Source organism: Kogia breviceps, chromosome 15 (assembly GCF_026419965.1).
Source record: "Kogia breviceps isolate mKogBre1 chromosome 15, mKogBre1 haplotype 1, whole genome shotgun sequence".
NCBI lineage: Eukaryota > Metazoa > Chordata > Mammalia > Artiodactyla > Physeteridae > Kogia > Kogia breviceps.
The window spans coordinates 88,789,579-88,803,485 of record NC_081324.1 but is presented as its reverse complement, the minus strand read 5'-3'; the positions used below and the strand labels follow the sequence as shown (position 1 = coordinate 88,803,485).

The window sequence follows — 13,907 nt, the reverse complement described above, 5'->3', positions numbered from 1 at the left end:
TCTCTTGAGCACGAGCAGACCCACTGGCCTCCTCGCTCGGCCCTGCAGTAACTGCTGTACTTTCCTTCACCACAGCCTGGTGTCAGTGGCTTTGCTAGCAGACCCAAGTCGGCTACAGTAATAGGTTTCTGTCTTTAATGCGTTTCTTGATATTTTCTCCTTTGCGAAGATCTCCTCCTTCCTCCCTCCCACTCCTCTTCCCTCCTGTCACCTTCCCATCTCCTTCCATCTCCAGTTCTCCTCCCAGGCCGTGCCCCTCTCCGGGTCCCATGGGGACACAGGCGTGGTGCCTGGGCATTCTCCCCCTCTCCTCACATCAGTGCCCTCGCTCAGGTCTAAACCAAATAGGAGCACTCCACACCTACTGTGAGCTGGTGTCCTGGCGGGCCTGCAAGTGCCTTCCCCACTGATGGCTTCTGGCTCTGCCGGCGGGATGCCCAGCCCAGGGGTCTCCAAAGCCTCAGCCTCGCTCCCTGGCTCCCTGGCAGCTCTGCCCGCCTCAGAACCCACCCCACTGGACCAGGAGGGTCACGTGCACCCTCCCCAGCCAATCCTGCTTCAGGGATGGGGATATTTATGCTGATTGGCCAGGCCTGATTCCCTGCCCTCTCCTGAGCCAATCACTGTGCTTGGTGGGGGAGGGGGGCATGCAGTGATTGGCAACTTCCCGAGTCACGTGCCCCATCCACATCACTCCATCTAGAAAGGCAAGACGTGACTCCCCTGGAAGAAAGTGAGGCCACGTGACCAGAAGGCTCCCCAGGAAAATGGGTGCAGGGAGGCTGGGACGACAGCAACCACCCACTGCTCACACCCCGAGAGAGCTTATCCTCTGTGCCGTTGCTTTGATCCTAGACCCCGTGCCAGGTGCTGGCCATACTCCTGCACTACCTCTTCCTGAGCGCCTTTGCGTGGATGCTGGTGGAAGGGTTGCATCTCTACAGCATGGTGATCTAGGTCTTTGGATCAGAGGACAGCAAGCACCGCTATTACTATGGGATAGGATGGGGTAGGTGGGAATAGGATTGGATAGGATAGGGTGGGATGGGATGGGGTAGGTGGGGCTAGGATTGGATAGGATAGGGTGGGATGGGATGGGGTAGGTGGGGCTAGGATTGGATAGGATAGGGTGGGATGGGATGGGGTAGGTGGGGATGGAACAAGTTAGGTGGGGATAGGATGGGGTAGGGCAGGTGTGCCTTCATTTACAGGTCCTTCTTCGGACCCCTCTGCCCCCAGAAGGGCAGGAGAGGAAGGAGAGTTGGACAATTGGACAAGTGATGGCAAAGACCTCTTGGTTTGTCTATCTTTGTTCTCGTCCATCCTGAGGAGTCCTGGTGAGTACCTGAGGCCTCCTTTCCTGCGGGAGGGTTGGGCTATGTAACTGACACCTGGCACTCCGGCATTTGCAGTAAGGAATCTACCAGACGTAGGAGACCTGCTATTTATTTCTCATTGTCTCTAAGTAGTTTTAATTTTCACAGTCTTCATTATGCAAGAAGATAACAGGTTTGTTTTATGCTTTGAGCTGACAAATATTTCTTTGATGAGGAATTGGAGGTAAAATACACACCCGTCCCCGACTGGTTTTCCTGGAGTGAATAGCTTCATTACTCCCCTGGGAGGATAAAAGAGGGAGGACTTGGACTTTGAAGGGCAACTGGTGGCGGGGGGGGGGGGGGGGGGGCGTTCCTGGAGGAGGGGCCATTAGAGAGAGCCGGAAACTCCTGGGAAGAAAGAAGGGGAGAGCGGAGGCATGTAGACAAACTGTCTCTGCCTCATTCTGCATTACCTTATTGCTTAAAATTTTTATATCTTTTATTGAAAATTTGAATCTTCCTTTTGCAATAGATGTGCTCCGGACGAGGAAGGGATTACTATGTTTTTTAGCAGTCGTACGATAACCAGGACGGGGCAGAGTTATGAAGATGAGGGCCTTCTACGACCCTCCCGATGATCGCTTCAGCTGAGGACTGACTTTAATCAGGGGTTGCAAGCCTCCATGTCCCCTGAGAGCAGACAGGGAAACGGCTGCGTGGAGAATAGGCCTGCTTGAAAGCATGCAAATTAAAAAAAAAAGGCTGAAGCTTTGTTGAGTCCACACAAAGCAGATTAGAGGGCTGGACCCAGCAGTTTGCTGACCACCCTCATTTCTGGGCAGTGACAGCCTGGTTTGCAAACTCCACAACCCAAATACGCGTGCAAAAAGGAGATGTTTCGTAAACTGAAACACTCACAGGTGGCAATACAGACCTAACCAACTCTTAGGTTTGTTTATTTCATAAATTCAAATTTTTATGTTCTTGGTGGAGACCCCAGAAACCCCCCTGTAAATGTCTCCCTCCAATCAAGGTCCGTGGAAAATGTCAGCACTTCCAGCAAAGTGGGCACACACCTCGGGCTCCCGACGGCTGCCCCGCCGCCGTCGCCATCCCCACGGGCCCATTTATCACAGGTCCGGGGGGACCACAGCAGCCTCAGGAGCTCGGGCGGGTGGAACACTGGACGATGTGGTGTTGGTGCTGAGCTCGGAGGGAAATGGGTGATCATAGAACATGCTGGAACTCCCCAGGGCGAGTAGCTGAAGTCCGTGAAGTTGAAGAGCTTCGATCTGGGTTAAGATCCCCAGAGAAACACACGTGGCGATAAAAAGGGTCTGGACTTGAGGTTACTTCCTCCCTCTTTCACCTCATCTGGGAGTCGCTGGCCAGCGCGCTGCAGGGGTTCTTCAGTGTGGCCCCCACAGGCCTCGCTCTGGGACATGGGTTTTCAGAGGATCTGTGCTCCCCTCCTTCCTTATCCCCTCCCTCACCCCACAGGCACCACAAGCCTCAGCAGACTCAGTTAAACTGAGCTGGGCGCCTTTGTGGGGCTCACCTCGCCCTGGTCCCTTTGGTGAGGGACACCCACTTCTCACAGCCTGTAAGACAAGGTCACAAGACAGTGACCTGCCAGCTCAGTCCTGCCTGTTTGATTTCATCCGCACAGTGTTTGAGAAGCAAATGGATTAGATGTCGACACTTAACATCTGGTTTTACTTGAGCAGCTGTAAGACCTGGTACCCAGGACTCTGTCCCTTTCTGATGGCACTTGGCTGGAGCTGCACAGCACATGTCACCTCCCCAGCCCCTGGAGGACGCCAAGGCTGCGGGCCTGGATGGGAGCTCCCTGCAGACAGAGCGCTAGGCTGGTTTCTAGCAGCCTCCATCCATCTTCCTACCAGCTTCCCCCTAATGAATTTCAGCAGCGGCTCAGGAGCTGTGTTCTTCGTTCTGATTGGGTTATAGACTTGGCTCTGGGCCTAAGTACAGACAATCTGCAGGCAGCTGGCCTCTCTCTACCTGCAGTTATTAATTAGGAAGGAGGTGGAGGCTGACCCAGGGCGCCAGGAGGTCACCCTGCAGAGAGGGCCCCTTGGAGAGGCCGCTTCTCCGCGGATTTCCTCCCTGCTCTTACCCCGGCCCCCAAACCACCTGAAGCTGGCGGGTGTGGCACCTTCAGATGCCAGGCCCCGTGCAGGCGAGTAGGCGGTGGGTGGAGGTGCGTGACAGATACACCCTGTCTTCTAGAAAGTTCACGGGGAAGCCAGGAGAGGACAGCGGTGATGAGCACACAAGAGTCTCAACACCAGCACGGCGCCCGCGAACCTCAGCTCACACACTCAGACACGGAAGAGACGCGTGTGCTTTATTTTCTTCTGTGATGCTGCCCGATTCCTTTCAGGAGCTCACGTTCAGTGGAGGATGAAGCTTAATCAGCCAGTTCTGGGTCCCACCAGGAAGATTTATTGCACAGCGCCAAGAGAGCTGAAGGCACATCCCAGGCTGCATTGTGCTGCAATAGCAAATAGCCCACAAAATCCCAGTAGCTTGAAACAGCCAATTTTTTCTTGCTCACACTTCATGTCTTTCACGAGAATCAGGAGGTTCCACTTATTACAGCAAAAATCTCAACGAAGAAAGCACAGTCTGATCCCTTTGAACAGTTCCTGTTTTCAAAGGTGAAAACTTGAACTCCCCAAAATACATTTCATGAAGATGGGACCAGGATTCTGAAATTCTATGAGCTGTCTTGTTGGTATCTCACAGCTCAGAAGCTGGTAATAGAGAAAAAGGAAACGGGGAGGCGAGTTAGTTCATAATAGTAGATTATTGTAGGGATGAGTTTCATGCCTTGAGTGACTTATTTTACATACACGTGGAGACAGCTCATTCAGTCCTCACAATAGCCTAACGAGGAAGGTATTCCTTACCAGCTTTCACAATGAGAACATGAAGGCTCAGAGGGGTTTAATTAGTTCCCGAAGGCTGCACAGCTGGTCTGGGGCTGGGAAAGGAGCCAGGTGTTGCTTGGCTCCAAAGCCCACTCCCTGTTTCTCCATCCTGCTCCCACTTCCTCATTCGGCCATCTTGAGCTTTTTCTTAACACGCACACACCCATCGAGTCTCTGTAGCTTCTGTAGCTTGTTCTGCAGCTGTGAGTTTGGGGAAAGACCCTCCCAGTCTCTACTTTCTATTGAGTGTTTGGGCCAGTATTTTGCTGCTACCCTCAAAGCTGCAGAGAATATGTTTGTACTTAAGGAGGACAAATTTCAAGCACAATACCTGGTACTTAGTCCTTGATAAACATTCATTACATTGATACGTTTATCTAGGTCCAGGTGTCATTACCAGGGTTACACATGCAGTTACTTATTTAATTTAATTAATTAATTTATTTATTTATTTAATTTATTTTTTAACATCTTTATTGGAGTATAACTGTTTTACAATAGTGTGTTAGTTTCTGCTTTACAACAAAGTGAATCAGTTATACATATACATATGTCCCCATATCACCTCCCTCTTGCGTCTCCCTCCCTCCCTCCCTCCCTATCCCACCCCTCTAGGCGGTCACAGAGCACCGAGCGGATCTCCCTGTGCTATGCGGCCGCTTCCCACTAGCCGCCTGATTTACACAGTTACGTATTTTAGATGCTCTGTTGCTCCTTATTCTCATCCATCCTCCTCCACACCCATCACGTCATCACAGCACCATCAGCATTATTACCTTCACTATCACCATTATCACGTTCACAGTACCGTCTGTTGGGCACTGCTGTCCAGTTGTGTGCACACTGGGCTGGGCTGAGAACTTTGCATTCATTGCCTTATTGAATCTCCCCCCCCCCCCCCCCCCCGCCCACAACGTGTGCAATGAGCGAGTTCATCAACTCACGGGTGATCAGTAGGGATCTTAAGACTTGGCTTACTTATCTTAAATACTATACATCTGAAGATTCTCCCTCCCCCTCCATCCTGCGCCCACTAGCATTCACTGAGCGCTTATTGTTTACCAAGAACGATAAGCTACGTATTAGTTCTTACGGTGGCATCTCGTGGCAGGGACTGTTGTCAGCCCTGTTTACAAATGAGGCGGCCGAGCCTCAGAGACGTAAAGTGACCCGCCCGACGTCACCCGGCTCTGGGTCAGCAGAACCTGGGTTTCAAGCAGGGAGTCTGGCCCCACATTGGGGTTCACAGAGCACCACCCCACGGCCTCCCTGACACACAGGCCACCGACGTCCTGACCTGGCCGCTCATCCTTACGCAGATTATCTTCCGAGTATCTGGAGACACCGAAAGGAGGAGGGCAGGGGCACAGATCCACGGTCATGCAATCCGACTGTGGAAGAATCCTGCGTCTGCATGTGGTCAGAACTCGGGAAGATGTGTCTGGCTTGCAGACACACTCTGACCCGGCGCAAAGCTGGCTCTCACTCAGGAGAGTCTGTGAGGCGTCAGCTCCAGGCGTTCAGCATCTTGCCAGGAAGCTCTGTTTTCCGTTTCCCTTTCACTGCAATTTCAAATTTTTAATCAAGGTAGACCTGTGAGAGTCTAAAATTGTCGTCCCTACGAAGGATGGGTGGTGTTCTAGACAGAGAGGACAGGAGGGACCGAATCCCAGCTGGAGGTAAAAGAAAGCTACCTGTGAGACGCTCGGCCTGGCCCTATAACCGTTCTCCGCGCCCAGCAGCTCCAGCAGAGGCCCGAAGAGCAGCTGCAGCTCGTGCGAGTGGGGTCCCGCCCCTCCCCTGCGGGGCCCGATGCCCTGATGCTCTGGAGGCCCCTGGGCTTCAGCTGCGCAGGGTCTCTACCCCGCGGGAGCCAAAGTAGTCGGATCGGTGAGTGCTCTGCGCCAGTGCTCGTCAGGAGTAGGTGCTGGCTCCTCCTGGCTGCTTTGCTTTGCTCCAGAGATGGAGGTCTCAGCACCCTCAGGGGTTAGTCACAGCACTTCCAGAAGCTGTAGCTGGGCCTGTGCCGCACCCGTGGACTCCAGCAGCATCCACGGGACGGAGTCCTTAGGTTATGTTCCCCAGGAGCAGGTCCTCAGGGACAGCGGCTTCCCCATGCAGAGGAAACTGTCCTCTCAGCTCTTTGCACCTGGTCAGGCACCAGCCCCGCCCCTGGATCCAGTCTCTTCACACTAGACGACGAATGCAGATGCATATCAGCTCTAGACCCTGGGCTGGGGCTCCTGAGCCCTTCACTGGCAGAGAGAACAGAGGAAGAGGCTGCTGTGCTCAGGGCGGCTGCATCATTTATAGACCTCGGAGGATGCACTACTTTCTGAGTAACTAGGGTGCGTTGTTTTCAGAGGTAAAGTCATAATGTCATTCTGACATAATGACTGACAGCAGCAGCCTGGGTCCTGGGGCACCTGTGGTGAGCAGAGCACCCCTGTCAGTCCATGATTGACATGAGAAATGGACAGTTGTTTGAAGTCACTGAGATGTGGGGATTGTATGTGAGCGCTGCAAACCTTTGCTTTCCGTGCAGTAGCCAAAAATAGCTCTTGCAATCGAGTGGGAGTGTTGTGCGGCCGGCAACGTCTCCTTCACGGCCACCTTCAGTTAGGCTTTTGCACAAGCTATTGCCTGGCTGTCTTGCATCCCAGGGCTCAGAGCCAGAGCCTACATTTTCCTCTAACATCTTACCCTGGAAAGATTAGAGCTAATTTATTCTTTGCTTCTGGGGCATCTCTTTTGTTAGTTCTAATGTGTTTACTCTTACCATTTCCAAGCAGTCTTTTACATTTTTATTTGTGTATTTATTTGTGCTTCCACGTTCTCTCTTCATTTCGGGGAATTTCATTCAGCCTTGTCTTCCATTTAACCTCTTTGCTGGGCTCTCAGGGACATTTCTTCTGTGGTTTTGCAAAACTAAGGAATATGGTTTAGAGCATTTCTGCTGTGTTCTCACCTCTGAGTGGAGGGCTCACTGTTTACGAACAAGGGATCTGATGCTCAGAGAGCGTGCTACTAACCAATTAGACTTTCAGTTAAGTCAGTAAGATGGGGGAGGGGAAGGAGGATACACAACTATTTGATTAAGTTAAATGTTCAGAAAAAATAAATATTAAAACCTTTGTCAGGACTGTATAAATTTAAGAAAGGACACTCATATTTAAAGGCATCCAGGGCTTCCCTGGTGGCGCAGCGGTTGAGAGTCCGCCTGCCGATGCAGGGGACGCGGGTTCGTGCCCCGGTCCGGGAGGATCCCACGTGCCGCGGAGCGGCTGGGCCCGTGAGCCGTGGCCGCTGAGCCTGCGCGTCCGGAGCCTGTGCTCCGCAACGGGAGAGGCCACGACAGTGAGAGGCCCGCGTACCGCAAAAAAAATAAAAATAAAAATAAAAAAATAAAGGCATACACAGTACAGATGAATTTAGAAGAGATTAAGTGAAACAAATATTCAGCATTGCATTTGGACTTGACACAGAACCGCTTCATGTCTGCCACCAGTCAGTGCGCAGCTATACAGATTCATGCAGGTGGTCTCCACTGACCAGCAGGGGTGATTCAGGTTCCCCGGCTGCAGTGACCGCATGAATACTCACCCCACAGACCTTGGGGAAGAGGCCTCGGAGTCGACGTGTGGAAATAATCAACACTGGTGAGAGGTATTCACCGCTGTGTGGTCTCCGTCCTCCCACCGGCGTGCAAGGTACTATTTTACCCACCCCCCCCTCTCGTCCAAGCGTCGGTTCTGATTTTACATTTAATGGGGGTATAGGACAGGGCTGTACTAACATATATCACAAGGACACTGTGGTCTGTGAGGTGCAGGCAGTATTGGAGACGGGGGAGATGGGGAAGGCACTAGGGGGAAGATGAGGACGGTGGTGAATGGGTGTGACTCAGCTCCAGCCCGAGTGTTTGGGGTCCCTGCTACAGCCTCCTGAACCTTCTCGAAGATGAAGCCTTATGCATCCAACTGATATCCTTGAGCGCCTGCCACGTGAAGGCAATGGATTCTGAGGTATGATACCAAAAGCATGAGTGACAAAGGAAAATGTAAATAGGATTTCATCAAAATTTAAAACATTTGTGCTTCAAAGAAGATTATCAAGAAAGTGAAGAGACAACCTACAGAATGGAGAAATTAGCTGCAAACCACATATCTGATAGGCATCTGGTGTCCACAATATATAAAGAAATCCTGAAACTCATCACAAAATAGTCAACAAGCCCATTGAATAAATGGGCAAGTGACTTGAATAGGTATTTTTCCAAAAAAAGGTATATATGTAGATAATTAGTACATGAAAATATGCTCAACGTCATTAGTCTTTGGTGAAATGCAAATCAAAACCATAGCGAGATACCACTCCATTTCCAGAAAGAAGCATTGGCAAGGATATAGAGAAATGAACCTTTGTACATTACTGGTGGAAATGTAAAATGGTTCAGTGGCTGTGGAACAGTTTTGATGATTCTTCAAAAAGTTAACCATAGACTTACTCTATGATCCAGAAATGTCAGTCCCACGTGTGCACCCAAAAGAATTGAAACCGGTTCTCACACAAATCATTTGAACATGAATGTTCATAGTGGCAACATGACCATAGAGCCAAAGGTGGAAACAGCCCAAATGTCCATCAAAGAATGAATGAATCAACAAACTGTGGTATATACATGTATATTAATATTAATAATGGAATATTGTTCAGTCTTAAAAAAGTAATGAAGTACTGATACATGCTACAGTGAAGATGAACTTTCAAAACCTATAATAAGTGAAAGAACCCAGACACGAAAGGTCACATATCCTATGATTCCATTTATATGAAATGTCCAGAATAGGTAAATCCATAGAAACAGAATGCAAGTTGTTGTTTGCCAGATGGAGGGATGGGAGATGGTGAGAAGATGCCTACAGGGTAGGAGGTTTTATTTTGGGGGGATAATCCAAAGTGTTTTGGGGTTAGATGGAGACAGTGGCTGCACAATGTATTAAATGCCATTGAATTGTTCAGCTTAAAACGGTTAATTTTATGTTATGTTTATATTACCTCAAAAAATTGAGTGGTTTAGTATAAAATTCTGATTTCTGGATTCTCTTGAGCAGTCAGGGCTCTGGTAGCCTCAGGCTCCATGCCTGTATGGATTCTGGCTGAGCAATGGGCCTACCCTCATGGAGACACCAGTTCACCCAGCCCCACCTGGTCCATCGTATCCTGTAACCACCTGCTCCAGTGTCTCCTAAGGATTCCAACTTTGTATGAATCCATATTCACTGAGCAAGTGTTTGGAAATTGTGAGACTGTTCTTGACCTTGAGAAGGATTGGCTTTCAAGTCAGATGAGGTAGACAGGCAATTCAACAAATCACAGAAAACATCAAGTGCAGGAAAAGAGAGTAGAGCTAATCTTATTCAAGTCCTTGATGGTGTCGTAGGCAGAGTAATAGTCTCCAAAGATGTCTACACCCTAATTGCCAGAACCTGTGCCTATGTTACCATACATGGGGCTTTGCAGATATCATTAAGATCTTGAGGGGGGGAGAGCATCTTGGATTATCCAGGTGGGCCCAACCGAATCCTGCAGGTCCTTAAAATAGGATAACCTTTCTTAGCTGGGCCAGAGAGATGAGGCAGAAGAGGAAGGAGAGACTTGAAGTGTGAGAGGGATATGACCACTATTGCTGGCTCTGAAGATGGAGCGAGGGGCTGTGAGCCAAGGCACATACATGGCCCTTAGCGGGTAGAAAGACCCTCCTGTGACAGTCAGAAGGAAACAGAGATCTCAGTCCTACAACCACAAGGAGCTGACTTCTGCCAACAACTCGGATGGGCAAGGAAGCAGGTCTTCCCCTAGAGCGTCCAGGAAGAAACAGCCTGCAGACTTTCCCAGGAAGCCTCCAGCTCCCGGCCGCCGCACACACACTCAGGGCACATCCTCTTACGCGTCCCTCGTGGACCCGTGCCAGCATCTCCCCAGGTGTGTGCTCGAAGGCAGAGGACAGCGTGCCCCCCGTGCCGCCTGCTCTCCCCACAGCCCACAGGGTCCCGCACACCTGCCAACCAGAGACCCTGGGCTGGGAGGAGACCCCCGGCTGCGGAGTGCTAGTTCGCTTTACAGAAACCTCTTCTATAAAGACGCACGCAGGTCGGGGTCCAAAGTTCACGTGTAAACACACAGCTGGAGAGACCCTTTAGGCGCTCCGTGCGACCCTCTCCTGCGGCGCGCGCGTTTCCCTGGAAGGTCCTCTGTGAGTGGAGAACGAAGCGTAGCCCGTAGCGAAGGGGCGAGTGTGGCAGAGAAATAACGTGCTCAGCGCGGATGGACGTTTCTCGGGCGCTGCTGAGGAGAAGCCCGCGGAGGGGAGGCGGCCCAGGTCTCTGCAGGGCAGGGGGGACGCGGCGCCAGGGGAGGGTTGGAGGGCCTGGCCCAGGGAGATGAGTTCTGAGCAGTAGAAAGTAGCAAAGGTGGGTGGGAGCTTCTGGGTTGGGGGACACCTGGGGATTGGGGAGACGTGCCCTTGGGGAAGCGGTGGCAGCTCGGTGCCCCTTCCCCATACCTTACCTTACATACCTCTTCCATCTGGCTGTTCCTCAGTTTGTATCCTTTTATAATAAACCAGTACTCTAGATTCTTTGAAGGCAACCCTATGAATCATCTTATTTAAATTTTATTTCTGCTCTTTCAAGGAGTAAAGTGGAAAATATTGCAAATGCAGAAGTAGCAGCTCTGAAGTTACACAAGTAGCTAAAGTTTCTGATCAGTATCTCAATTTTATTACTTTGGAAAATGATATGCTTGTATGATGCAATCAAAATAAGGAAATGTTTCATATTGTGCCATTAACAGTCCAGATATCACAGTCGTGGAAATGGAAACTGTTATGGACCAGAATGTCGACAGCCTCTTCTACTTTTCTGTTACACTGGGTACTGTTCCTATAACCAGATATTCAGCAGGAACTGCAACAGAAATGGTAGCAATGCAACCAGATAAGAAACTTCAGGAACATCTAAGAGATGCCAGAAGCAGTCTGTCTACAAGCGACGCACCGGGGGGCTGGCCACTTCAGCTTCCAAAGGCTTCTTCAGTCCTGTTGACAGAAACATAGATTTGGGAACTCCTTTACACCATATCTGGACATATCAGTCCTAGGTGCATGATGTACTAGATTTCCACATACATAGATTTAATGGAAGAATCTTTGGGAGTGAAAAATTCCCTGGCTGGTGCTAGTTTGGTCTAGAGAAAAAACAAGAAGTCTTATGATTTAACTCCAGTTGATACATTTCGGCAGAAACAGAAAGGAAGTCCATCCTCAGAGGTTTCAGGATCAGTTCAGCAAAAGCTGGCATCTTACAGAGCACAGAAAGATGAGGTCAAATGACTTAGCAGCACTGTGGGGGCCAGACGGGGAAGAGGAAGGGGCCATAAGGATGCTTTCTGACGACACTGCTCCCAGCTAACACAGCTTTTGGTGCTTTGCCAGAACTCTTTGGAGGAGAAAAAACCCCTTACTGATCTCCATAAAATGTTGCCACTGCTGTCTTAGGACATATAAAGGGAAGAAAACTGGATGTGTATTTTGACTGTAAAGAAAAAATAATGAGCAAACTACTCTGGATAAATTTCTTCCAGACCCTGACGCAGGAACTCCAGAGGATAAAATGAGGCATTTCTTATCTGTTATGTAAGCGCACAGTAAGTAGTTTTTGAGGTTGATTTGAAGCCATACAAAAAAGCTGTAACTGACGCAGGATGCAACCTTAACCCCCTACAGTATATCAAACAGTGGAAAGCTTTTGCAAGGATGGCCTCAGCTCCTGCCGGTGCGGGCATCGCTGCCACGAGTCACGGATGCAGGATCACAGTTTGTGACGCGAGGACTGCAGAAGCCGGTACTGAAGCGGTGCAACCTACCTGTCTTCGTGGAGATGCAGTCAAACCCTGAAACGGGTGACTGTGGATATTTTGATCCCAAATGCTGCCAGGAGATGACAGCTCAGTTCCAAGGAACAAAAATCAAGAGATACGGGAACATATGCATATGTACAACGGATTCACTTTGTTCTAAAGCAGAAACTAACACACCAGTGTAAAGCAATTATACTCCAATAAAGATATTAAAAAAAAATCCATTCCAAGCAGCAATTGTTTTTGTGCTGGGAGAAGAAATTACATTGCATATCAAAAGCTTGTTGACAACAGAAATGGAAACACATTTTATATGGCTGCTGCCGACTTCTTCATGCTGCATAGTTCATGAAACAGCTGTCACAACTTGGAAAAAAAACCAGCCAGGAGGAGCTCCCCAAACGGCTGTCCGTGCCTCGCTGGACCCAGAGCCCCCCGCCAACTGCAGATGTAAGTTACAGCTCGTGTGGACGCGGCGACCCCGCGCGCCCTCCACTTTGTCATGAGGGTTTTTATTCCCCTCCTGGCAGGTCACCCTTTGATCCCTGTTCAGCTCTAATGGGCCCTCCTAAGGGTGGGCGGTGACGTGTCAAAATTAATTCCTGGGGCTTCCCTGGTGGCGCAGTGGTTGAGAGTCCGCCCGCCGATGCAGGGGACGCGGGTTCGTGCCCCGGTCCGGGAAGATCCCACGTGCCGCGGAGCGACTGGGCCCGTGAGCCGTGGCCGCTGAGCCTGCGCGTCCGGAGCCTGTGCTCCGCAACGGGAGAGGCCACGACAGTGAGAGGCCCGCGTACCGCAAAAAAAAAAAAAAAAATTAATTCCTGACCTGACGCTGACGGTTTCCACCTTTCACTCCTCCTCGTCTCCCCGGGACACCTCCAGGCGTGCTGGTGTCCTACTCCCTCTTCTGTGGCTTAACGAAGGGACCGCCCAGCGTGGGGACACCTCCACGTGACACGTCCCACAGCACAGGCCACGCCCGGCCGGGCGGGGCCAGAGTTCAGAGCTGCTTTCTAAGGGGCCGTCGTCAGGGACCCCAGGGGCCGGGTTAACGTGCGCTCACAGACCTGTGTCAACCTCCGGCCCTGGTCTGGGAAGATCGCACACGCCGCGGAGCAACTGGGCCCGTGAGCCACAACTACTGAGCCTGCGCGTCCGGAGCCTGTGCTCCGCAACGAGAGGCCGCGACAGTGAGAGGCCCGCGCACCGCGATGAAGAGCGGCCCCCGCTCGCCACAACTAGAGAGAGCCCTCGCGCAGAAACGAAGACCCAACACAGCAAAACTAAATAAATTAATTAATTATTTTAAAAAAGAGGTACAAACTACTATGTATGAAATAAATAAGCTAGAAGGATATATATAATCTTTAAAAATTATGAATCACTATACTGTATACCTGAAACCTATAATATTGTGAATCAATGATACTTCAATAAATTTTTTAAATAAAATAAGTAATAAATTAATAAAATACAATAAATGGAATGGCTAAAGAGATAAGATGAATGAGGCAGAGTCTGAGAGAGTGAGTTCAGCTGGGTACAGGTGATTACTTATAAGGTTAGGGAGAGAACTCAGACAGACGATTTCAAACAGAATTTCAGGTCTATGAGATCCATAAGGAACTGGATGATACAAACTTAAAATTTAAAAACAAAAAGACGACAGGCAGTTCCATAAAGAAGGGAGATGCAAATTGCTTTTTAAAACATT

General features: G+C 50.1%; 1 pseudogene; it reads left to right on the top strand.

The window, feature by feature from the left end:
- Positions 1-735: 735 nt before the first annotated feature.
- LOC131742197 (sec1 family domain-containing protein 1 pseudogene) lies at positions 736-12,778 on the top strand (annotated as a pseudogene).
- The last annotated feature ends 1,129 nt before the right edge of the window (positions 12,779-13,907 follow it).